An 18,090-nucleotide genomic window follows, 5' to 3' on the forward strand; every position below is an offset into this window, starting at 1 on the left:
AGCAAATGAGATTGGCGGTGGCCCCTCGGGACGAGCCCTCTGATCCCAACTGAGATCCAGTGTAGGGTCTGCGCGAGTGAAGGCAGCTCCAGGAGGAGAGAGGGGCGCCCCTTCCCTCTAAAAGCAGGGTTCTGAGCTCCGCGGGTAAACTGAGGCCCGCGTGCTGGCTCCGCTGGTCGTCTTGCAGGCAGCCTTGGCCCGAGTTACGCCCAGCACAGGGCGGGCAGGGCTGGGCTGGCTGCTTTTCTTTTGGGGCTGAGTAGGGACGTTTGGCGCCCAGCCAGAGGAGGGGGTGTCGGGCCCAGGTGCGGAGCGCTGGGCCTGGGGCTCTGGAGGCGGGGGCCCGGCGGTCCTCGGCTCCGGCTGCCCCAGCTTCCCCGCCCCCGGCGGGCCGGGCGGGGGAGGAGCTCGGCGCGGCCCCGCCCCGAGGCGGAGCTGGGGGCCGGGCCCGGGCGGACCCGGCGGGGTGGGCCGGGGACGCGAGGCGGAGCGGGGCCCCACACAGGCCGCGGCGGCTGGCTCGGGCCCCTACGGTCCCAGCGGCGGCTGGAGGAGGAAGCCAGGCGGCTGGAGGAGGAGGGGAGGCGGAGGAGGCCGAGGCTGGAGCGCCGCTCGCCGCAGACTCACTTCCCCGGCTCAGCAGGGAAAGGTACCGCGCGCCCGCTCCCGGCCCCCGGCCCCCGGCCCCCAGTTCTCGCTCGCGCCGGCAGGAGCTGCGGCCGGCACGGGAGGGTGAGGGGCCCCGAGGGCTCCGGCGGCCCCGGGCTGCGGCGGCCAGCGCGGCGCTCGGGCGGGAGGGCTGGGGTGCGCTGTGCCGGGGAGGCTCGCGGACCGCAGTGGGCGCCGCGCCCCCCTCGCTCGCGTCCGGGGAAGCGGCGGTCCGGCCGGGTGGGGTGATCCCGGGGCGGGGGCTGCGCCGGCCAGGCCAGCGCACTGGAGTGCAGGGCAGGCAGGACCCCCGGAGCTGCGTGCTGCAGGGGAGCGCCCGGGGCGCCCGGCGGGCGCGCTCGGTGGGCACAGACAAAGCCGGGCGCCGACGCCCCGCGGCGACTCGGGCGGTCCAGGGGGTGGGCGCTGGGGAGAGAAGAGAAGGCGCCGGGGCGACGGCCGGGACACCGGGAGAGGCTGGGCAGCCCGCCCTCCTCCGGCTCTCCGGGTGGTCTCGAGGAGGGGGTGGGGCGGCAGGCAGGGTGGGGAGCAGCTCTCTCAGAAGGGCCAACTGGGGAGCCAGGCTGGGAAACGGGTAGGGTGTACTGAGTGCTCACTTTGGGGGGAGGGGCTGAGAAAGAGGCCACTGCCTTGGGGTTGGGGCTGGGGCTCTGGTAGGGCAGGTGAGGGGCGCGTGGACCCCCTCAGAGCTAGCCCTAGGAAGAGGCAGAGCCCCCGTGAGGTAAGTGCAGTGGCTGGCACGAACGCTCAGATGTACCCACAGGTTGTTTGCAGACCGGGCTGGTGGTGACACATCCCGTGCCAGTCCGTGGGGGGCAACTTGGTGTTTGGAGCCAGCAGCGGGCAAGCAGGTGCCGCAGGGGTTGTTGGTGTGGGCATGAATAGAGGGCTGAGTAGGTATGCATCTGAAAGTGTGTGCCGTGAATCTGGCGCTTCTGCCCCCCCTTCCTTCTTGTGAGGGGGGAGGAAGCATCTCAGTTCCTGCCACAGGCCCAGGCCGCCACTTGGCCTCCAAGGTGGTTCGCTCCCTGTCCCACACTCTTGGATTACTTCCCCTCTCTGCAGTGTCAGAAGTGGCTTCTTTTCTCCTGGATCATTCACAACAGGATAAGAACACACCTTGATGCCCTCCTTCCCTTACTTATAGCCCCCCTTTTTGGCCTTCATTCTTCATTTTCCCTCACCTACAGACCTACTTCTCCAGTTCTCTGCACAGCAGAACTTCTCCAAAGAGCTGTCTGCACCTGCTTCTCTGGAGCGCATTCCTTCGCTTCAGTCCCAGCACTTCACTGAAACTGCTCCTGTCAAGGTCTCCAGTGATTTCCACGCTCCCACAAGCAGGTCTTCCTTGACCCCCTTGGTCTTATTGATCTTCTCTCCTTTAGAATCAATATCCTCTCTTGACTTCTGGTTTTCCTCCTCCTTCCCTGGCTAGCCCTTCCTTAGTCGTCTTAGGGGACAACTCCTTCACTCAACTCTAAATGTTGGAGGATCCCAGGGCTTTGTCCTCAGTCCCTCCTCTGTCCTGACTCCCGCTATTTACCTATCCTCCCAGCTCTCATTCTTATGATTTATAAAATCAAGCATTAATTTACAAACACACTGATCTTAAATGTACATCGTTTTCCTTCTCATGATCTTAAGTAGCAAATTTTGTCACCAGCCCCAGCTTCTCTATCTAGCCACCCATCTGATGGTTTAGGGTGTCCTGGATGTCTCGTAGATATGAAAACTTCATATGGATGACACAGAACCCTGACGGCACTCCCCAGATGTGACCCTCTGTGGGCCTTCCCATCTCCCTAAACAGCCCATAACCCACCCACCTGTAAAGACAGCTGGTGGCACCACCTCCTCCCTTTGCCTCCGTCCCCACATCTAGTCCAACAGCACGTCCGTTTGGCTTTTTCTGCAAAATCTATCTCAGGCCTGTTTTTCATGCTCAGACTCACTGCTATGGCCCCAGGCTACTGACCCAGGCCAAGCCACCTTTTATGTCTTGCCCAAAAGCTGTAGTAGCTGCTTTCTGCTTTCTCCAAATTCCCATTTGCCCACCTCTAATCTATTGTAACAGAGCAACAAGAATGATTTAGAAAAATAGTGATTAGATAATCACATTCCTCTAAAACCCTTGATAGCTCCCTGTTTCAGTTGGAATAAAATTTCAAAGCGTACTGATTAGACCCTCCATGATCTGGCCACCATTGACCTCCTCCAGCCTTATCCTGACCGCTGTCCCCTTTGCATTCTTCCTGATAGCCATGTCTGAATCACTTCTGCCCCCTGAACACCAGAAGCTTGTTCCTGCCCTGGGCCTTTGCTTGTGCCATTTTCTCTGCCGGGAATGTTCTTCTAGGGTTTTCTACTGGGTTGGTTCTACTCCTTCTTATTTTTTAGGTCTCAACTTTAATGTGCCTTCCCAGTCTTGGTAGAGGCCCCCTCCCTACTCCCCTGTAATTCATCATAGCATCTGGTTTCCTTTTTTCATTATATTTATCGCAGTCCATAACCGTTTGTTGCAGTTGTCTGTTTACTTTGTCCAGCTTCTCAAGGGCTGGACCTTGACTGAATGGCCCACTGCTGTGTCTGGGGCATCTAGCATCGTTCCTGGCATGTAGCTGACTCTTGGGAAGTCTTGAGCCAGGTGGGAAGGTCAGGGCTGGGTTAGGCAGAAAGACGTGGGTATTGCAGTCATTGCAAGAGCCCCCCTTTAAACCTTATGCGACCCTGAGGATTTTTATTTTCTGTCCACTAAAGAAGTTGTGCAAATTGCTGTAAAATCGGGGTATGAAATGGAAGTGGGGAAGGTACAGGCAGCTCAAAAGCGGGCCTGTATGCCTAGAGGGGGATCAGGTAGGTTTGGGGGATGTGGAGCTGGTGTGGGTTGTGGTGGGTTGGGCATCAATGATTTCCTTTGCTCTCTTTGGTGGAAATCCAGGCTGGGTCAGCAGAGGGCTGTGTGTGTGTGTGTGTGTGTGTGTGTGATCTAACTGAGGAGATGGGGGCAGTTTGGGCAGCCAGAGATTTATTTCAGGCCTATACCTTGGGTGCCTGCTGGCTGCCCAACCCTGGGGGCAGGGAGTTGAAGGGGAGGAAGAAGCTGGGGCTGGGGGTTTTTCTATAGACCCTTGTCTCTCCACCCACAGCTCTCCTCTTTGCACAAAGGAGCCAGCTGAGAATTAAATTGTGTGGCTGGTGCTCTCAGAGTTGAGAGCTGAGAGTCAGGGGACCTCAGCTCTGGGAAGGCCCTGGATAGAGGGACTGGTGATGGACCAAGGGGACACTGTGAGGGGAGTGCTGACATGCCTAGGAAAGGCTTGGAGCAAGGGGAGTATCCTGGGTGGGAGAAATCAAGCAGAGCACAAGAGGCTGGGCCAGGGCCCTGGTATACTCACTGGGTGCCATGCAGTCGTCTAAAGACTTTGAAAATATTAACCCCTTTCATCCTCCTAACAGCTCTATAAGGTAGGTCTTATTCCCATTTTACAGATGGGAAGACTGAGGCACAGTCATATAACTCAGTAGAGACAGAGTGAGGATTTGAACCCAGGGAACCTGGCTCCAGGAACTGTGCCTTAAACCACTCCACTCTGCCACTTCTCCCATGCCACTCAGATCCACACCAGCTGAAGCCTTCTTAACAAACGAGGGCTTTTTCCGGACTCCCAGAGGTGCCTGGCCTTGGGGGCTGGGGAGGTAGGAAAGAAGTCATACCTTCTAAGGTAGAAGGGGTCCTCACTCAGAGTGGGCAGCTGAGGTTCTCTGCTTCATGCCCCATTTTTTCCAGGAGGGGCTCTAGGCCCAGGCCAAGTAGTTGGGTGTCATGCAGACTGTGATTTTGGGGTGCTGGGGAGGTCAAGTGCAAAAACAGCTCCCTGCTTGGGATGCCATTAGAATGTCAACTCTCTGGGTTTAGCATTGCCCATTGCCCTCTTCATCTGCCTCTGGAGAGCTCAAGAGGTCAGGTAGGGGAATCTGCAGATAACCTGCTTCGAATTACTTTTAGAATGTTGTCAGGTGGAGCTTCAGACTTGGCCTTGGGGAGTGTGGATGGAGGTTTGAGCAGAGCTGGGGGCACAGAGAAATGAGACCTGAATAGAGCTTAATCCACATCACTACTGGTCCTGTCCTTACCTCTTTTTGTCTGTCTGTCTGTCAAATGGGACTGGAGAGACTTTTTCCTTGCCCCCCAGAGGTTGTGGAAGCTGGGAACTCCTAGAGGTTACATGCTTGAGTGCCTTCTTGCAGACCCAGCATAAAGGAGGGAGGATTTCCCACGAGGTGCCAGCCTCGAGGTACTGGGCCAGGAAGGAGGGAGGCGGGTGGAGGGTGTGGCAGCCCTGTCCTTCGAGGCTTTCCTGTTTGGTCATGAGGACGCCGCTGGGCAGGTGACTTGGCTTCCCCGGGGCCTGGCCGGCTAGCCGAACAAGGGTTGCTGACTATATAGGGATGGAGTCTCTTTGCTTCAAATTCTGAGCCCCACAGACGAAGAGATCTGCTCCTCTACCTCAGCAGATCCTGCCAGTCCCCCCCGGAAAAGAGGGAGGAAGAGTTGGTGGCATTCTTTTCATTTTGGGAAACTGAGGCACAGCGTAAGCACATTGCCGCCACAAGCTCCCCAGGCCCATGGTTCTTGGGAGTGCCCCTTCTCTGGCAGGGAGACTTGTCCGTACCGAGTCCCTGCCTGCTGAGTTGAGGTGAAGACGGTGGCAGAGCCCGAGGCTGGCAGGCTGGAGCCAAGGGTGGACTTGCCCCTCAGCTGGACCTTGTTACCTGTGGTCAGCACCTGTGCCCCAGTCTGGTGCTCAGAGCCACTGGGAACACAAGATAAGATCTCCACTCTGCAGGAAATGAGTGAGCCATGCCAGATGTGATATAAGGGGGTATAGTTCCGCCAGCTTCCTGGTGGAGGTGATGCTTTAGAGGGTCCTGAAATCCTGGGCAGCGTTAGCCAACAGAGGGGGAGATGGCATTCCCAAGGTGGAGGGGGAACCTAAGCTTGGAGAACTGGTCAGGGAAGGCCTTAAGTGCCAAGCTGCTGAGTCTAGACTTGATTCCCTAGGCCCTGGGGAGCCATCGAAAGTTATAGGCCTCGGGTGCAATGACTTGATTAGACCAGTGCTTCTCAAACTCTAACACATGGATCACTTGGGCATCCTGTTAAAATGTAGGCTCTAATTCGGTGGGTCTAGGCCAGGGCCTGAACCTCTGCATCTCTCACACGCTCCTGGATGGTGGAAACCTGCTGGTCCGTGGCCATTTTTGTGTAGGGAGGGTTGAGACTGGGGACTCAGGGCCCAGGCAGGCAGGCAGGGCCAGGTGCAGGTCAGGCGGGACCTAGAACAGGTAGAGGGGACCATCCTGGGTCCTGTGGGCTCTGTGGTAGGAGGCATAGGAGCTGCGTGTGTGGGGTCCTGGGGGAGGGGAGTATGTAGGGGTGTGGGATGCAGGGGCCACTGTGCTGGGAGGTGGGGCTGGGTGGAGGGCCTCTGGGAGTTTGGGTCTCAGACCGGTAACATAGGCCTGATTTTTCTAGTACCTGACTGTGAGGAACTCTCAAGACCACGAGAGGGTGTCTTAGGCGATGGCCACAAGGCAGGGTGACACACGGCCAGTGTATAGGGCACCTTATCTTTGCTGACAGCTGAGCCCGGCCCTGTGGGTAGCCAATCAGGGGTGAGCACTCTTCCTCCAGCCAGGGTGGGGCCAAGAAGATTGGGGAAACAGCTGACTTCAGCCCCAGACATGCCATCCTCTTCTGAAAGTCCCCAGAGTCACCCTAGCCGCTGAGCTGTCACCCCCAGGGTGTGCAGCGTCCTTCACTCTGGCCTGTGTGAGTCCTTGCAGCTGGTACTGATGGTTACCTGAGCCGCCGTTGGGGTCTTATCCCACCTGGCCACCTCCCCGCGTATCTGGGTGCTTCTCTCTGCTCTGCCCCTGACTGGGCCGCGACAGGCAAGTGTCTGCTCCCCTCTGAGGCCCTGGTTTCCTGTAAATTGAAGGACCCCATGCCCTCCCTGGGGAGTTGGGGTTGGAGGGGTGGAGGGTTACAGGGTTTCCTGGGTGGGGCCCGGCATCTCAGAACGGCAGCTTCATACATTTTAATTTTGGTTTAATATTAAAATTCAAGGCTAATGATGGAGTAGACATAAGCAGTTTGCCCAAAAGCACTGTCCAGCTTGCTTTGGGGATTTCCCAGGCCCCTTACTGTCTGGGCCCTACATGGCCTGGTGGGGTGGGAGGAGGGTGGTATCTGAGGGCCCCAGTGAGATGAGATCCCTTCCAGATGCTGGCAGGAGGGGAAGCAGTCACTTCACCCAGAGGAAGGTAGAAAGGACAGACCCTGAGGGCAGTGCCAAGAGGGGCTCTCAGGCTGAGTTCCCCAAATGTCCCCTATATGTCCTAAAAGGATATCCCCCTGTGATCCCTGCCTGTCTGCCCTGTGCTGTGCCAGGCTGTTCTGAAGAGGTGGGCAGGGGCAGCATTTCTCAGACTGTTCTGAGAAACCCCAGGGGTTCCAGGGCGGATAAGGGTAGAAACTGGCAAATTCATTCCACCAGCCTGTGGGAGATTCAGAATGCATTTAAGAGAATTAAAGGTTCTGACAAGTCCTGCAGAAAAAAAGAAAGCTTTTAGTGTTTCCTAAACTGATTTGACCATGAAAGTCTTTTTTGGGGAAGACTGCCTAATAATATGTCCCACTGACCAGGAAAACACCCGGCGGGAAGGGCTGTTGTGGAAAGATGCTCCTCTGCAAGAGACCACAAGCCCGGGTGATGGGTGGGCCTGGAAGCACCAGGTAGGGAAAGAAGGATAGACGGGTAGTTTCCTGGAGGAGGTAGGCTTGGTGGGGTGGGTACTATTTGGACCGTCAGTGGAAGAAAAGGGCACTGCAGAGGGAGGGTTGGTCTGAAAGGGATCTGGGCCCAGAGCCAGCCCTGGCTTCTTGTGGCAACAGCTCTGTTCCGCTGCACTGGGTGGTTGAGGAAGGGACCTGGGAGGAGGCTTGTGGTAGCCAGGCCTGGGTCTTTGTGATCCTGGGACGGCTTCCCCCCACCCCTCCCCGACCATCTCCTTGCTCTCCAAGGCCTCCCAGCGTTTCATCTCCCGAGAGTGGGGTTGTGATCTCGGCAAGAAGTTAAACTGCTCTGTGCCTCAGTTTCTTCATTTGGACTGTGGGGATGATATGACCTCCCTTGTAGGGCCATTGTGACACTCAAATACTGGTTGGCTGCTCTTTGTGTGATTGGCATGGCTGTAGGCAGTGTCTCCGGCGGGAGGGGGGACCCAGGGAAGGGGACAGTTGTCAGGGACATGAAGAGGTACAAAGGCCAGCAGAGAGCATGGTGAGGCTTAAGGTGGGGTCCTGTCTGGGGATCTCATCTGACTGGGGCCCTCAGATACCACCCTCCTCCCACCCCACCAGGCCATGTAGGGCCCAGACAGCAAGGGGCCTGGGAAATCCCCAAAGCAAGCTGGACAGTGCTTTTGGGCAAATTGCTTATGTCTACTCCATCATTAGACCCGAGGAGTAATCTTCTGTAGAGGGGAAGAAAGAGGGACGGCGGGGGTAGCCCGGACCTGCTGCTTAGAGGAGTGGCCGGCGGCGGCGGGGGGAGATTTTGACAGAATGAGATGTCACAGGCTTGGTCTGGGTGTGGGAGTCAGAAGGTCCAGTGGGTGCACTTAGGAGACGGGGTGCCGAGGGCAGGGGGAAGGTGGCAGGGGCCTGCCTTGGGGAGCCATCAAAGGTCTTTGAGCAGGGTAGTGGTTTGATCAGAACGATGCTTTAGGGTGAAATGTGGCACGGGTGGGCAGAGATGGTGGGGTGGCAGTGCAGGAAACCCCCCCCTTAAAATACACACATTGGGCTTCCTCCAGAATAGCTGTGCCCTTTCCCGGCTCAAAGCACGGGGAGGGGGCAGGTTGCTCATATGACCCTTCTGCTCAGATTCTCAGAGCTCTGAGTCCATTTTCCGAAAAGGTTAAGAATCTCCCCCCGACGGGGCGCCTGGGTGGCTCAGTCGGTTAAGCGACTGCCTTCGGCTCAGGTCATGATCCTGGAGTCCCGGAATCGAGTCCCGCATCGGGCTCCCTGCTTGGCAGGGAGTCTGCTTCTCCCTCTGACCCTCCCCCCTCTCATGTGCTCTCTCTCTCTCATTCTCTCTCTCAAGTAAATAAATAAAATCTTAAAAAAAAAAAAAAAAGAACCTCCCCCTGTCACCTTCCAGGAAGGGGTGTTGCCAGTGGGGGAGGGGGAGAGTCCCAGGGCCCTGCTCCCTGCCTCTCCCTTTCTGCTCCCCCGTGGCTGGGGGGAACCTTCAGGGAGGCTACCCTGCTTCGCCCCTTGCCACACCTCATTTCCTCTGAGGTGTGAGGGCTCTTTGTTCGGCAGCTCAGGTGGAGGAGATGGGGTGAGGCCGCTCTAGCGGTGACCCAGGAGAAGTTGCTGTCATGGCGCACGCAGTGACGAAGGCACTCAGGCTGGCCCCTGGCAGAGCATGCCCCCGCGCGTCCTCACCCAGCCCAGCGCCAGGCTCCTGTCCTCCTTTGCCCCGGCTCCTTCCTCCTTCTTGCGCTCTCTACATCAGAGGCTGAGAGGACCGAAGATGAAGAAAAGCAAAGCATTTCGGTTCAGCCACAGCAGGGCAGCTTGGCTCTGGGGGAGGGGGGGAGTGGAGTACCCCTGCCCCCTCACTCCAGATTCCTTTATCCTCTAGTTGCTTCTTGGGGGAGGATGTTAAGGAAGGTGTGATTTAAGAAGCACTGGGAAATGATTTGTAATTTTTTTTTTAAGATTTTATTTATTTATTTGAGAGAGAGAATGAGAGAGAGAGAGCACATGAGAGGGGGTAGGGTCAGAGGGAGAAGCAGACTCCCCGCCGAGCAGGGAGCCCGACGCGGGACTCGATCCCGGGACTCCAGGATCATGACCTGAGCGAAGGCAGTCGCTTAACCAACTGAGCCACCCAGGCGCCCTGATTTGTAATTTATTAGAAAACAGAAGAAAGAACCTAGCTACCCTCTGCCAACTTTGTGCCAGGCCCTGGCAGACCCATAGCTCCTGTCCTCTCCACACGGCCCCACCCGGCATGAGCTGTTACCCCATTTCCCAGATGGAGAAACTGGTAGTGCCAGCAAATGGCATGACTGGGTCTCAAAGCCAGGTTCTCGGACATCTGGTCTGATGCCTTTTCTTTCCCTCACAGCCCCCACAGAGCCTGTCCCCAAACGTGCAACCATGCCTCCCTACCCACAACCAGACCTCCTGCCCAAGCCAGCCCAGCCCAACCCCCCAAACTCCAGACCCCAGGGAGGAGGGGCTGATGGGTCCTTCTTTCAGACTGGCCCAAAACGAGACCTCGAGTCAGCTAGATTTTAAGATGACTCAAGCAGGAGACACTCAGGATCACCAATGTGCAGACATCCTTAGGAAAGATTTTTAAATGAGGCTTTTAAATGTTAAACACAGAGATCCCTTTTATTCCTTTTTTTATTTTAGAAATTTAAAAAATCATACACCATTAATGGTATGATTAACTTTTGAGTAAATCTGAAAAGGTAACTCTAGAAAAGACAATGAACCTGACTCATTCCCTGGTTTTACAAAAGAGTAGAACCTGAGCGTTAAGATCCTACTAAGTGAATTCTGGAGCGCATTATGCCAGATGGGGGGGTTGTGGAAGCTCTCTGAACCTCAGTTTTCCCCTTCTGTGGAATGGGGATATCGATGCGAGCATCAGCTGATATATTTCACGGGAAATGCTCAGCACTGTGCTCTGTACCTCACATGTGCTCAGCAAAAGTAGTCATAACGATGATGACAGAATTTATAAGAACAGATGTTTCTTGATTTCAAAAGCTGGTGAGTTATTAAGCTGGTGAGACTTTGAACTCAACAAAGGGACTTGAAGAATATGTTTATTGTCCAAGCTCAGTGTCTTAACTCTGTAGGTGTTTTATGGATTAAATCATGGGCTCAGGGCCCACATGTGCATTTTGAAATGAATACCATTGGCTTTCCAGACCGGGTTCTGGCACTGGTGGGGGCGGGGTGGGGGGTTTCTGCTTCAGGGTTGGACTTTATGGAGAGCCCTTTATTGGGTGATCCTGTGTTAGGACTCGTTAGGAGAGCACAGTTAAACCGCTCTGAAGTTACCAGGAGGGGGAATGTCTTGGGCCGGTGAGAAGGGAGGGGACTGTCTAGAGGGAAGTATGAGTGAGTTGCTCTTAGAAAAGCAATCAGACCCCCATTTCTGTCCCTGTTTATGGAGGACAAAACCAAGGGCAAAGGGCTGTGGCCCGGCGCAGCGTCGTGCCTGGCAAGCCTTAAGCCAGCCCTCATGGGGTAGGGAGGCTAGGGTGGCATACAGTGCGCCCCACCAGCTCCTTGGCTGGGAGGCAGGGGGCCTCCCAGTGGCAGCCCCAGGTTTTGGCATTGCAGCTGGGCTGAGCCGCCAGGCCCTGGGATGCCTCCTGCCAGCCCCGAGTGCCTGGCACAATGTGTTCAGTGTCAGTCTGTGGGGAGGGGAAGACAGGAGAAGTGCCAAGCTGAGGGCAGTCCTCAGGCCTGCTGCCTGGGGAGGCTGAGTGGGAGCCTGAGAACCCAGCGAGCATTGGGCAGAAAGAGATGAGCTCAGTGCTGTCAAGCCTTGCTCTGCTCCTCACTCTATCCGGGTGGCCTCCCTCCCATCTGTGAACCTTTCTGAGCCTGTTTGGTCATCTGTAAAATGGGCAGCAGCGTGTCGTATTAAAAAATTCAGTGAATGCCAAGTCCCCAGCACGGGCTCCCTAAATACAAGTTTGCTATGGAGTGTATCTGGTGGCTGGGTGTTTTGAGGATGTTTTCCTTTTTTTTCTTTTCATTTTGGGATCCTGCATGCCACCTTTGCCCTGTGATAAACTCTGGTGAGTGGGGGCCATAGGAGAGGGAGCTTTGCCGGAGGGGGGACAGAGTTGTGCCAAGCATTTCAGGTCCCCACACACACTGCCCGGACCCCGCCGGCCGCCGTGGGCAGCCCGGCTCTGCCGTCGGGGCTGTGGCACCTCTTTGTGGGCAGGGTGTCCCCGGCGAGGCAGAGCGGGGACCCCGTGGCTCCGGAGAGAGAGGATGGGCTTGCAGGAGACCTCCCTCCTCCCGGGGCTTGGAGCCCAAGCACAGACGGGCTTTGTGCAGTCACGAGGGGCTGGCGCAGGGTGGGGGGGGGGAACGGTGCCCGGGCTGAGTTTGTCTCCCAGCCTCGGTTCTTGTCAGTGGTTTTGAAAGAGTCGATGGAAAGTGCTGACAGGGCTGTCCTCCTTCACCCCAGAACTGAGGCTGCTGTGGCTCCTGGCAGGGAGACGGGAGAAGCCCCGCGGGGAAGCCACCTCCTCATCCGCCGCCCCCCGTCCCAGGCTTTGAGGGCCCCATCCGCAGAATGGGCAGATCTCCGGGTGCGGGCGGCTCACCCCAGTCAGGGGCTGCGGGGAGCTGGGATAGCCCCCTCCCCTGGGGAGGTGGGGGAGGCTGGGGGGTCCTCCTGCCAAATTCTTCGGTCTCAGTTTCTCATCCTCCCTCCCCACAGGCTTGTCGTGAAGGGGAGAGGAGACAGCCAGTTCACACAGAACTTGTCAGGGTTGATGGCGTCATGACTGGTCACCCAAGTCATCCTGACCCTGCCCTCGCCCTCACCCCCACATCCTGTCAGTCAGCCAGTCCCCAGGAGGTCACGGCAGCACTCTCATCCTCTGCGCCCCTCCTGCTGGTCACTTCCTCTGCGCCAGTGTCCCCTTATCAGCCAGACTTCCCTGACCTCCCCACACAGAGCGGCCGCCTCTCCCCTCACCCTGATTTCGTGTGGTGGCACTTGTCACTCCTGACCTGTTAGAGCCTCTGGGGGGTTGGTGGTGGAGGCGTCCGGCTGTTGCTGTATCCCGAGTACCTGCCACAGAGTAGCACTCACGAATCATCTTTGTTGCTGTAGTTGTTCTTACTGTTTCTATTGTGGTAAAAGATACATAACATTAAATCTACCATCTTACCCATTTTTAAGTATACAGTTCAGTGGTATTAAGGATATGCATGTTGCTATGCTCCAGAACTTTTCTTCATCTTTCAAAACTGAGACTATCCCCGTTAAACACTAGCCCCCCATATCCCGCCCCCCAGCCCCTGGCACCCACCACCCTACTTACTGTGTCTTTGGATTTGACCACTCTTGGTCCCTCATATAAGTGAAATCATACAGTAATTGTGCTTTTGTGACTGGCTTATTTCACTTTTCATAATGTCCTCAAGGTGCATCCATGTTGTAGGCAGGTGTCAGAATGTCTTTCCTTTTTAAGGCTGAATAATATTCCATTGTATATGCCTAATGCGTTTTGTTTATCCATCTGTCGATGGACACTTAGCTGGCTTCCAACTTTTGGCTATTTTGGGATAATGCTTCTATGGACATGGGTGTCCAACTATGTCTTTAAGACCCTGCTTTCAATTCTTTTACATATATACACAGGAGTGGAATTGCTGGATCATATGGTAACTTTATATTTAAATTTTACATTCATTCATTTATTTATTTATTTGAGAGGGGGAGGGGCAGAAGGAGAGGGAGAGAATCCCAAGGAAACTCTGGGCACTGAGCTTGGAGCCTGACGCCGGGCTCCGTCTCAGGACCAAAACCAAGAGTCAGCCACTTAACTGACTGAGCCACCCAGGCGCCCCTATGTTTAATTTTTAAAGGAACTGCCACACTGTCTTCCAAGGCAGCCCTACCATTTTACATTTCTATCAACAGTGCACAAGGGTTCCAATTTCTCCACATCCTCACCCACCCTTGTTATTTATTATTGACAGTAGCCATCCTAATGGGTGTTTGGATAAAACATTTTTTTTTAAAGATTTTTATTTATTTATTTATTTGGCAGAGAGAGAGACAGCGAGAGAGGGACCAGGGGGAGTGGGAGAGGGAGAAGCAGGCTCCCCGCCGAGCAGGCAGCCCAATGCGGGGCCCGATCCCAGGACCCTGGGATCATGACCTGAGCTGAACCAAAGGCAGACGCTTAATGACTGAGCCACCCAGGCGCCCCGAGTATAAAACATTTTTGAAGGAATGAATGAAAATCCGTCCTCTGCCTCCTCCTGCCCCCATTTTCTCCCCTCTCCCCTCAGGCCTCATTTTCTCTCCTAACTTGCTGGCGCTTACCTCCAGCGGCTTCCCCGCTGGCTACACCCTAGGCCTGGAACGTGCTGCCCCCCCAGGTCCTGTGCCCACCCAGACTTCTCACTGCTCTTCACCCTGCTCTACGCTGAGTCTGCAGTGCCTGTGTTGTTTGCCGAGGGACTGTGTGACCATCCTGCCCCTTTCTCTGGAGGGCTGGGGTGCTGCCCAAGGAGCCTGGTGCCCTCTGGGGAGCCAGGGCCATCCTGCCCCTTCTCCTGGGTGCCCCTGTGGGGACAAGCTTATGTGTGTGGCTGTGTCACCTGGGGAAGCCGAGGGGTGCCCTGCACGCCTGCCGAGCGGCTCAGGTGGTGGCTGCCTCGGCTGCGGAGGAAGGTCGGGTGAGTGTGGCCACGTGGCTCCGTGGTCTGGAGCTTGGAGGATGAGTCGTGGAGGGGGTGGGAAGGGTGGTGTTGAGAGCTGATCTTGCAGACAGTGCCTCTGAGCCTTTGCCCTTCCCCCGCGAGAGCTCATTTCTCAGGACTCTCCTGGAAATCTTCTCTGACTCCTCTCCCTGCCCCCATTAGGTGCCTGTCCCATCTTCTCCCCCAGTCCCCATCATGGCTGTTATCACATCCCTGTCGTACCTTCTCTCTTTATTTATTTATTTTTTTAAGATTTATTTGACAGAGACCCAGCGAGAGAGGGAACACAAGCAGGGGGAGTGGGAGAGGGAGAAGCAGGCTCCCCACCGAGCAGGGAGCCCGATGATGCGGGGCCGGATTCCAGGAGCCTGGGACCATGACCTGAGCCGAAGGCAGACGCTTAACGACTGAACCACCCAGGCGCCCCGTACCTTCTCTCTTTAATCCATTGCTGTGTCCTCCCCCGGGGCTAATGCAGTGCCAGGCGGGGCCGCGTGTTTCGGGGGGGGCAAAACATATAAATCTCTCTGAAGACATCTGAGGGGGAGCCTAGGACCCATGAGAGAGCAGAGCAGATATGATGGCAATCACCATTTGATAGGTGAGAAAATAAAGTTTTCCGCAGGACCACTGCGAGCTCAACGCCGTCCTGCACGCTGGGTCCTCTCTAAGGGAGCAGTCCTCATGGGCAGAGTTGGACTTGTCCGGCCTGGCATTGCAGGGAAGCAGGGGAGGGGAGGTAGAGGGAGACCCTCAGCCCAACCTGGGGGAGGGAGTGGATCTTAGGCACTGCTTGGCCTTGCTGTTCTTTGCCTCCTCGTCCTGCACAGGCGGACCCTGGATGTTCCGGGCTGGCCTGGAGTCTGCATTGGGAGCCTGCTCTAGAGTGGTAGTTCTCAGCCTTGGCTATATGTAGCATCATATAGGGCCCTTACAATGCTCAGTCCCATCCCAAAGAGTCTGATATAAATGACCCAGCATGGGGGCTGGGTACTGGTCATTTGTAAAAATCTCCAGGTGAGCCTAATGCACTGGTTGGGAAAAGAGTTCCTGTCTCCTGGGCTTGTAGGTTGTAGGGCCTGGGCCAGCCTCTCTTTCACTCCAACACAGCCCTGCATTTCAGAAAGAAAGGGAGCTGGTATCCTGAGTCAAATGGGGAGTCTGCCTAGGGGGGTCTTTACCTTGGGGGTCTCTGGGGAGACAGAATTGCTGACTGTGTTAGTTACCTATTGCTGCATAACAAACGACCCCAAACCATAGTAGCTTAAAGCAGCTACTTACTGTCCTCACAGTTTCTGTGGGTCAGGCATTTGGGAGCAGTCTAGGTGGGTGTTCCTGGCTTGAGGTCTCTCAGGAGGTTGAGACAAGATGTCAGCTGGGGCTGCACTCACTGGAAGGCTTGCCTGGGGCTGGAGGATCTGCTTCCTGGTGGTTCACTCACAGCTTGGCAAGATGGTTTGGCTGTTGGTAGGACTCAGTCTGTTGCATCATGGGCCTCTTGATAGGATTTCTGGAGTGTCCTCACAAGGTGGTGACTGGCTTCTCCTCTGGTAAGCAGTCCAAGAGAGCAAGGTCAAAGCCACAGGGTGTTTTCTGACCCAGTTTCAGAAGTCATGCTCTGTCACCTCTATGATATCCTCTTGGTTACACAGGCCAGCGTGGGAGGAGACTACGTTAGGGTACAAGTAGTAGGAGACGAGGGTCATTGAGGGCCATCTTGGAGGCTGGTGACCACATGGATTGTCTTTTTGTTGCGCTTTCAGCCTCACAGGCCTTGCCTGGGGGGTCCAAGCATCCCCCGTAAGTGGGGTGGCCCTTCTCTCCTAATGCTCTGTTCCTCTCCTGTCATCAGACTGTGGCAGTGTCACTGTGGGGTGGGGCGGTCCTCTCTGGAGGTCTTGCTCTGAAGTCATCTTGCAGGAGGGTCTGTGACTTCTCTACTGGCTCAACTTCCCCCATCTCCACCACATTTGGTCTCCTGGCCCAGGCCACCCTCCCCGTCCCCTCCCCCCCGGCCCATGACCCTGACCAGCATGCACTTGGGCCTGTAGGAAAACAAACATAAGAACTATGGCTGCTACATGCCTGGCTCTGGGCTAGGTATTTTGCACTGTCACACTCAGCTCCGTGAGGCAGGCACGCTTTATCCCCATTCTACTGATGAAGGTACCGAGGCTTATAGGTCACTCATCTAATTAGTGGTAAAGACTCAAACCACTGGTATTAAAAAACAAGTGATCTGATCCCAGGGAGGGCCTGTATGAAAACCATGGTGCTATAGCCTGTCCTCAAAGGAGGGACTATTTATCAAGCTAGATCATCAAGTGAACCATAAGGAAGTATATTTTTGTGATTGTGTGTGTGTGTGAGAGAGAGAGAGTAGAGGAGGGAGGGTTCCTCTCTGAGGTTCCTCAAGGGCCACAGTGACTTGTGTGCCTCAAAACAGGGCTGGTATCTTGGGCTTGAGGCTAATTTTCTCTCAAGTTCACCCTTTTAGGAGAGCTTCCTCCCAGAAGAGTGAGTCACTGTGAGCACCATCTCCTTTGAGCTCTCCTCTGCCCTCATCTGGTCTGTATCACCAAGGGCAGTCCCACAACAGTGTGGTCACTAGGACAGTGATCAGTTCTGTGGTCTCTTACACTTGGGTGGTTGGTGACTTCCTGGAGGGGGATTCACAGTTTGGGCATGAGGTTCTCTGCTCAGAGGGAGGAAATCCAGGCCATGGGATCTTATCCTAAGGGCTGCTGAAGGGAGCCACAGTGAGATCTGTGCCCTTAGGACTTTGCTGGGGGACACTGGAGGCTGGCTAATAGGGATTATTGCCATTTTATTATTCCCATTTTACAGAAGGGGAAACTGAGGCTTCAGGGCTCATGGACTCTCCCAAGGCCACCCTGGTTGGGGCAGAGGCTGCTGTCTGGGGCAATTTCATCTTCTCTAGGAGCCTCCAGGAGTGGAAGTCATCATCTCAGCCCCCTGACCTCTCTTTGGGCTGGCGGGGGCCGGGTGGGGGGAGGTCACGGTGTTTGCTTGCATCTGGAAGCTCTGGGATCTGAGGGGAAGACCGTGGGCCCTGCTTGCAGAGAGGTGGCTGCCTACCTGGCCAGAGATGATGTGTGCACACAGTCAGGCACAGAGATGGGGCCCCAGGGCACGGGCTATGGGGAGCGGGGGTCGGAGATGGAAGCTGGGCTGGTGGGCTGGCCCAGATTTGGAAAGGCTCATCGCTGCTCGTTTAGAAGCAGTCATGACCAGCCCCTGATCTGATCTATGGTCAGAGTGTGAACCACTCACTCACTTTTGCTCAGGGTGGGATATCTAGGGCGGGGTGTGGGGCAAAGCCATTTGAGTGTGGCTGTGGGAGCAGGAGTGTAGTCCTGGGCTCTGCCCTGGCCCATCTCTACCTCCGTTTCTCTCAGACTGCCAGCTGAGCTTTATGCCCATCAGAAGGACTCTACCCTTTCTCTGGCTTTTTCCAGGCTTGCTTCCCCTCCTCCACCCCCAGCTAGGCTTCTAGCCCGGGCTGGGTCATCTCCACGGTCTGTCTCTGTAGGCAGCTGTAAGCTGGGGTCCTGGAACAATCCTCCTGGATCTGTCGTGCCTTGCAGAGCCTCAAGGGAAGTAGAGGCCAGACCACAGTGCTTATGTCTCCAGGAAGGCCTCCCTCTCCTGCCCACCACTGCCTGTGTGGGCCATGCCACTGGTGTTGTCCCCCTGGACACCCTGTCTAGGGCTGCCTCTCTCCATGCGGAGTGGGCTCCCAGCTTCTCCTGAAAAGGCTTACAAAGACTTTTAAAGCTGTGCTTTCAGGGACTTTACACGTCTGGTCATGAGGAAGAAAGATGGCTAACAAAGAC

The 18,090-nt window shown here is 55.9% G+C and overlaps 1 protein-coding gene across 8 annotated transcripts in view; it reads left to right on the forward strand.

Annotated features, from left to right (window-relative positions):
- Positions 1 to 478: 478 nt before the first annotated feature.
- Positions 479 to 18,090, forward strand: part of SMOX (spermine oxidase) — a 56,989-nt gene continuing 39,377 nt past the window's right edge. For 5 of the 8 annotated variants that reach the window (XM_081833174.1, XM_081833176.1, XM_081833178.1 and 2 more), the window contains exon 1: positions 481 to 649. The gene's annotated coding sequence lies outside the window, so the exon portion shown is untranslated. Of the gene's footprint in view, positions 650 to 18,090 lie in introns of all 8 variants that reach the window. The other 3 variants (XM_081833171.1, XM_081833173.1, XM_081833177.1) reach the window with 2 other exon arrangements.

The sequence above is a fragment of the Leptonychotes weddellii genome, chromosome 10 (genome assembly GCF_054177405.1).
Source record: "Leptonychotes weddellii isolate Sample4059 chromosome 10, ASM5417740v2, whole genome shotgun sequence".
NCBI classification, from domain to species: domain Eukaryota; kingdom Metazoa; phylum Chordata; class Mammalia; order Carnivora; family Phocidae; genus Leptonychotes; species Leptonychotes weddellii.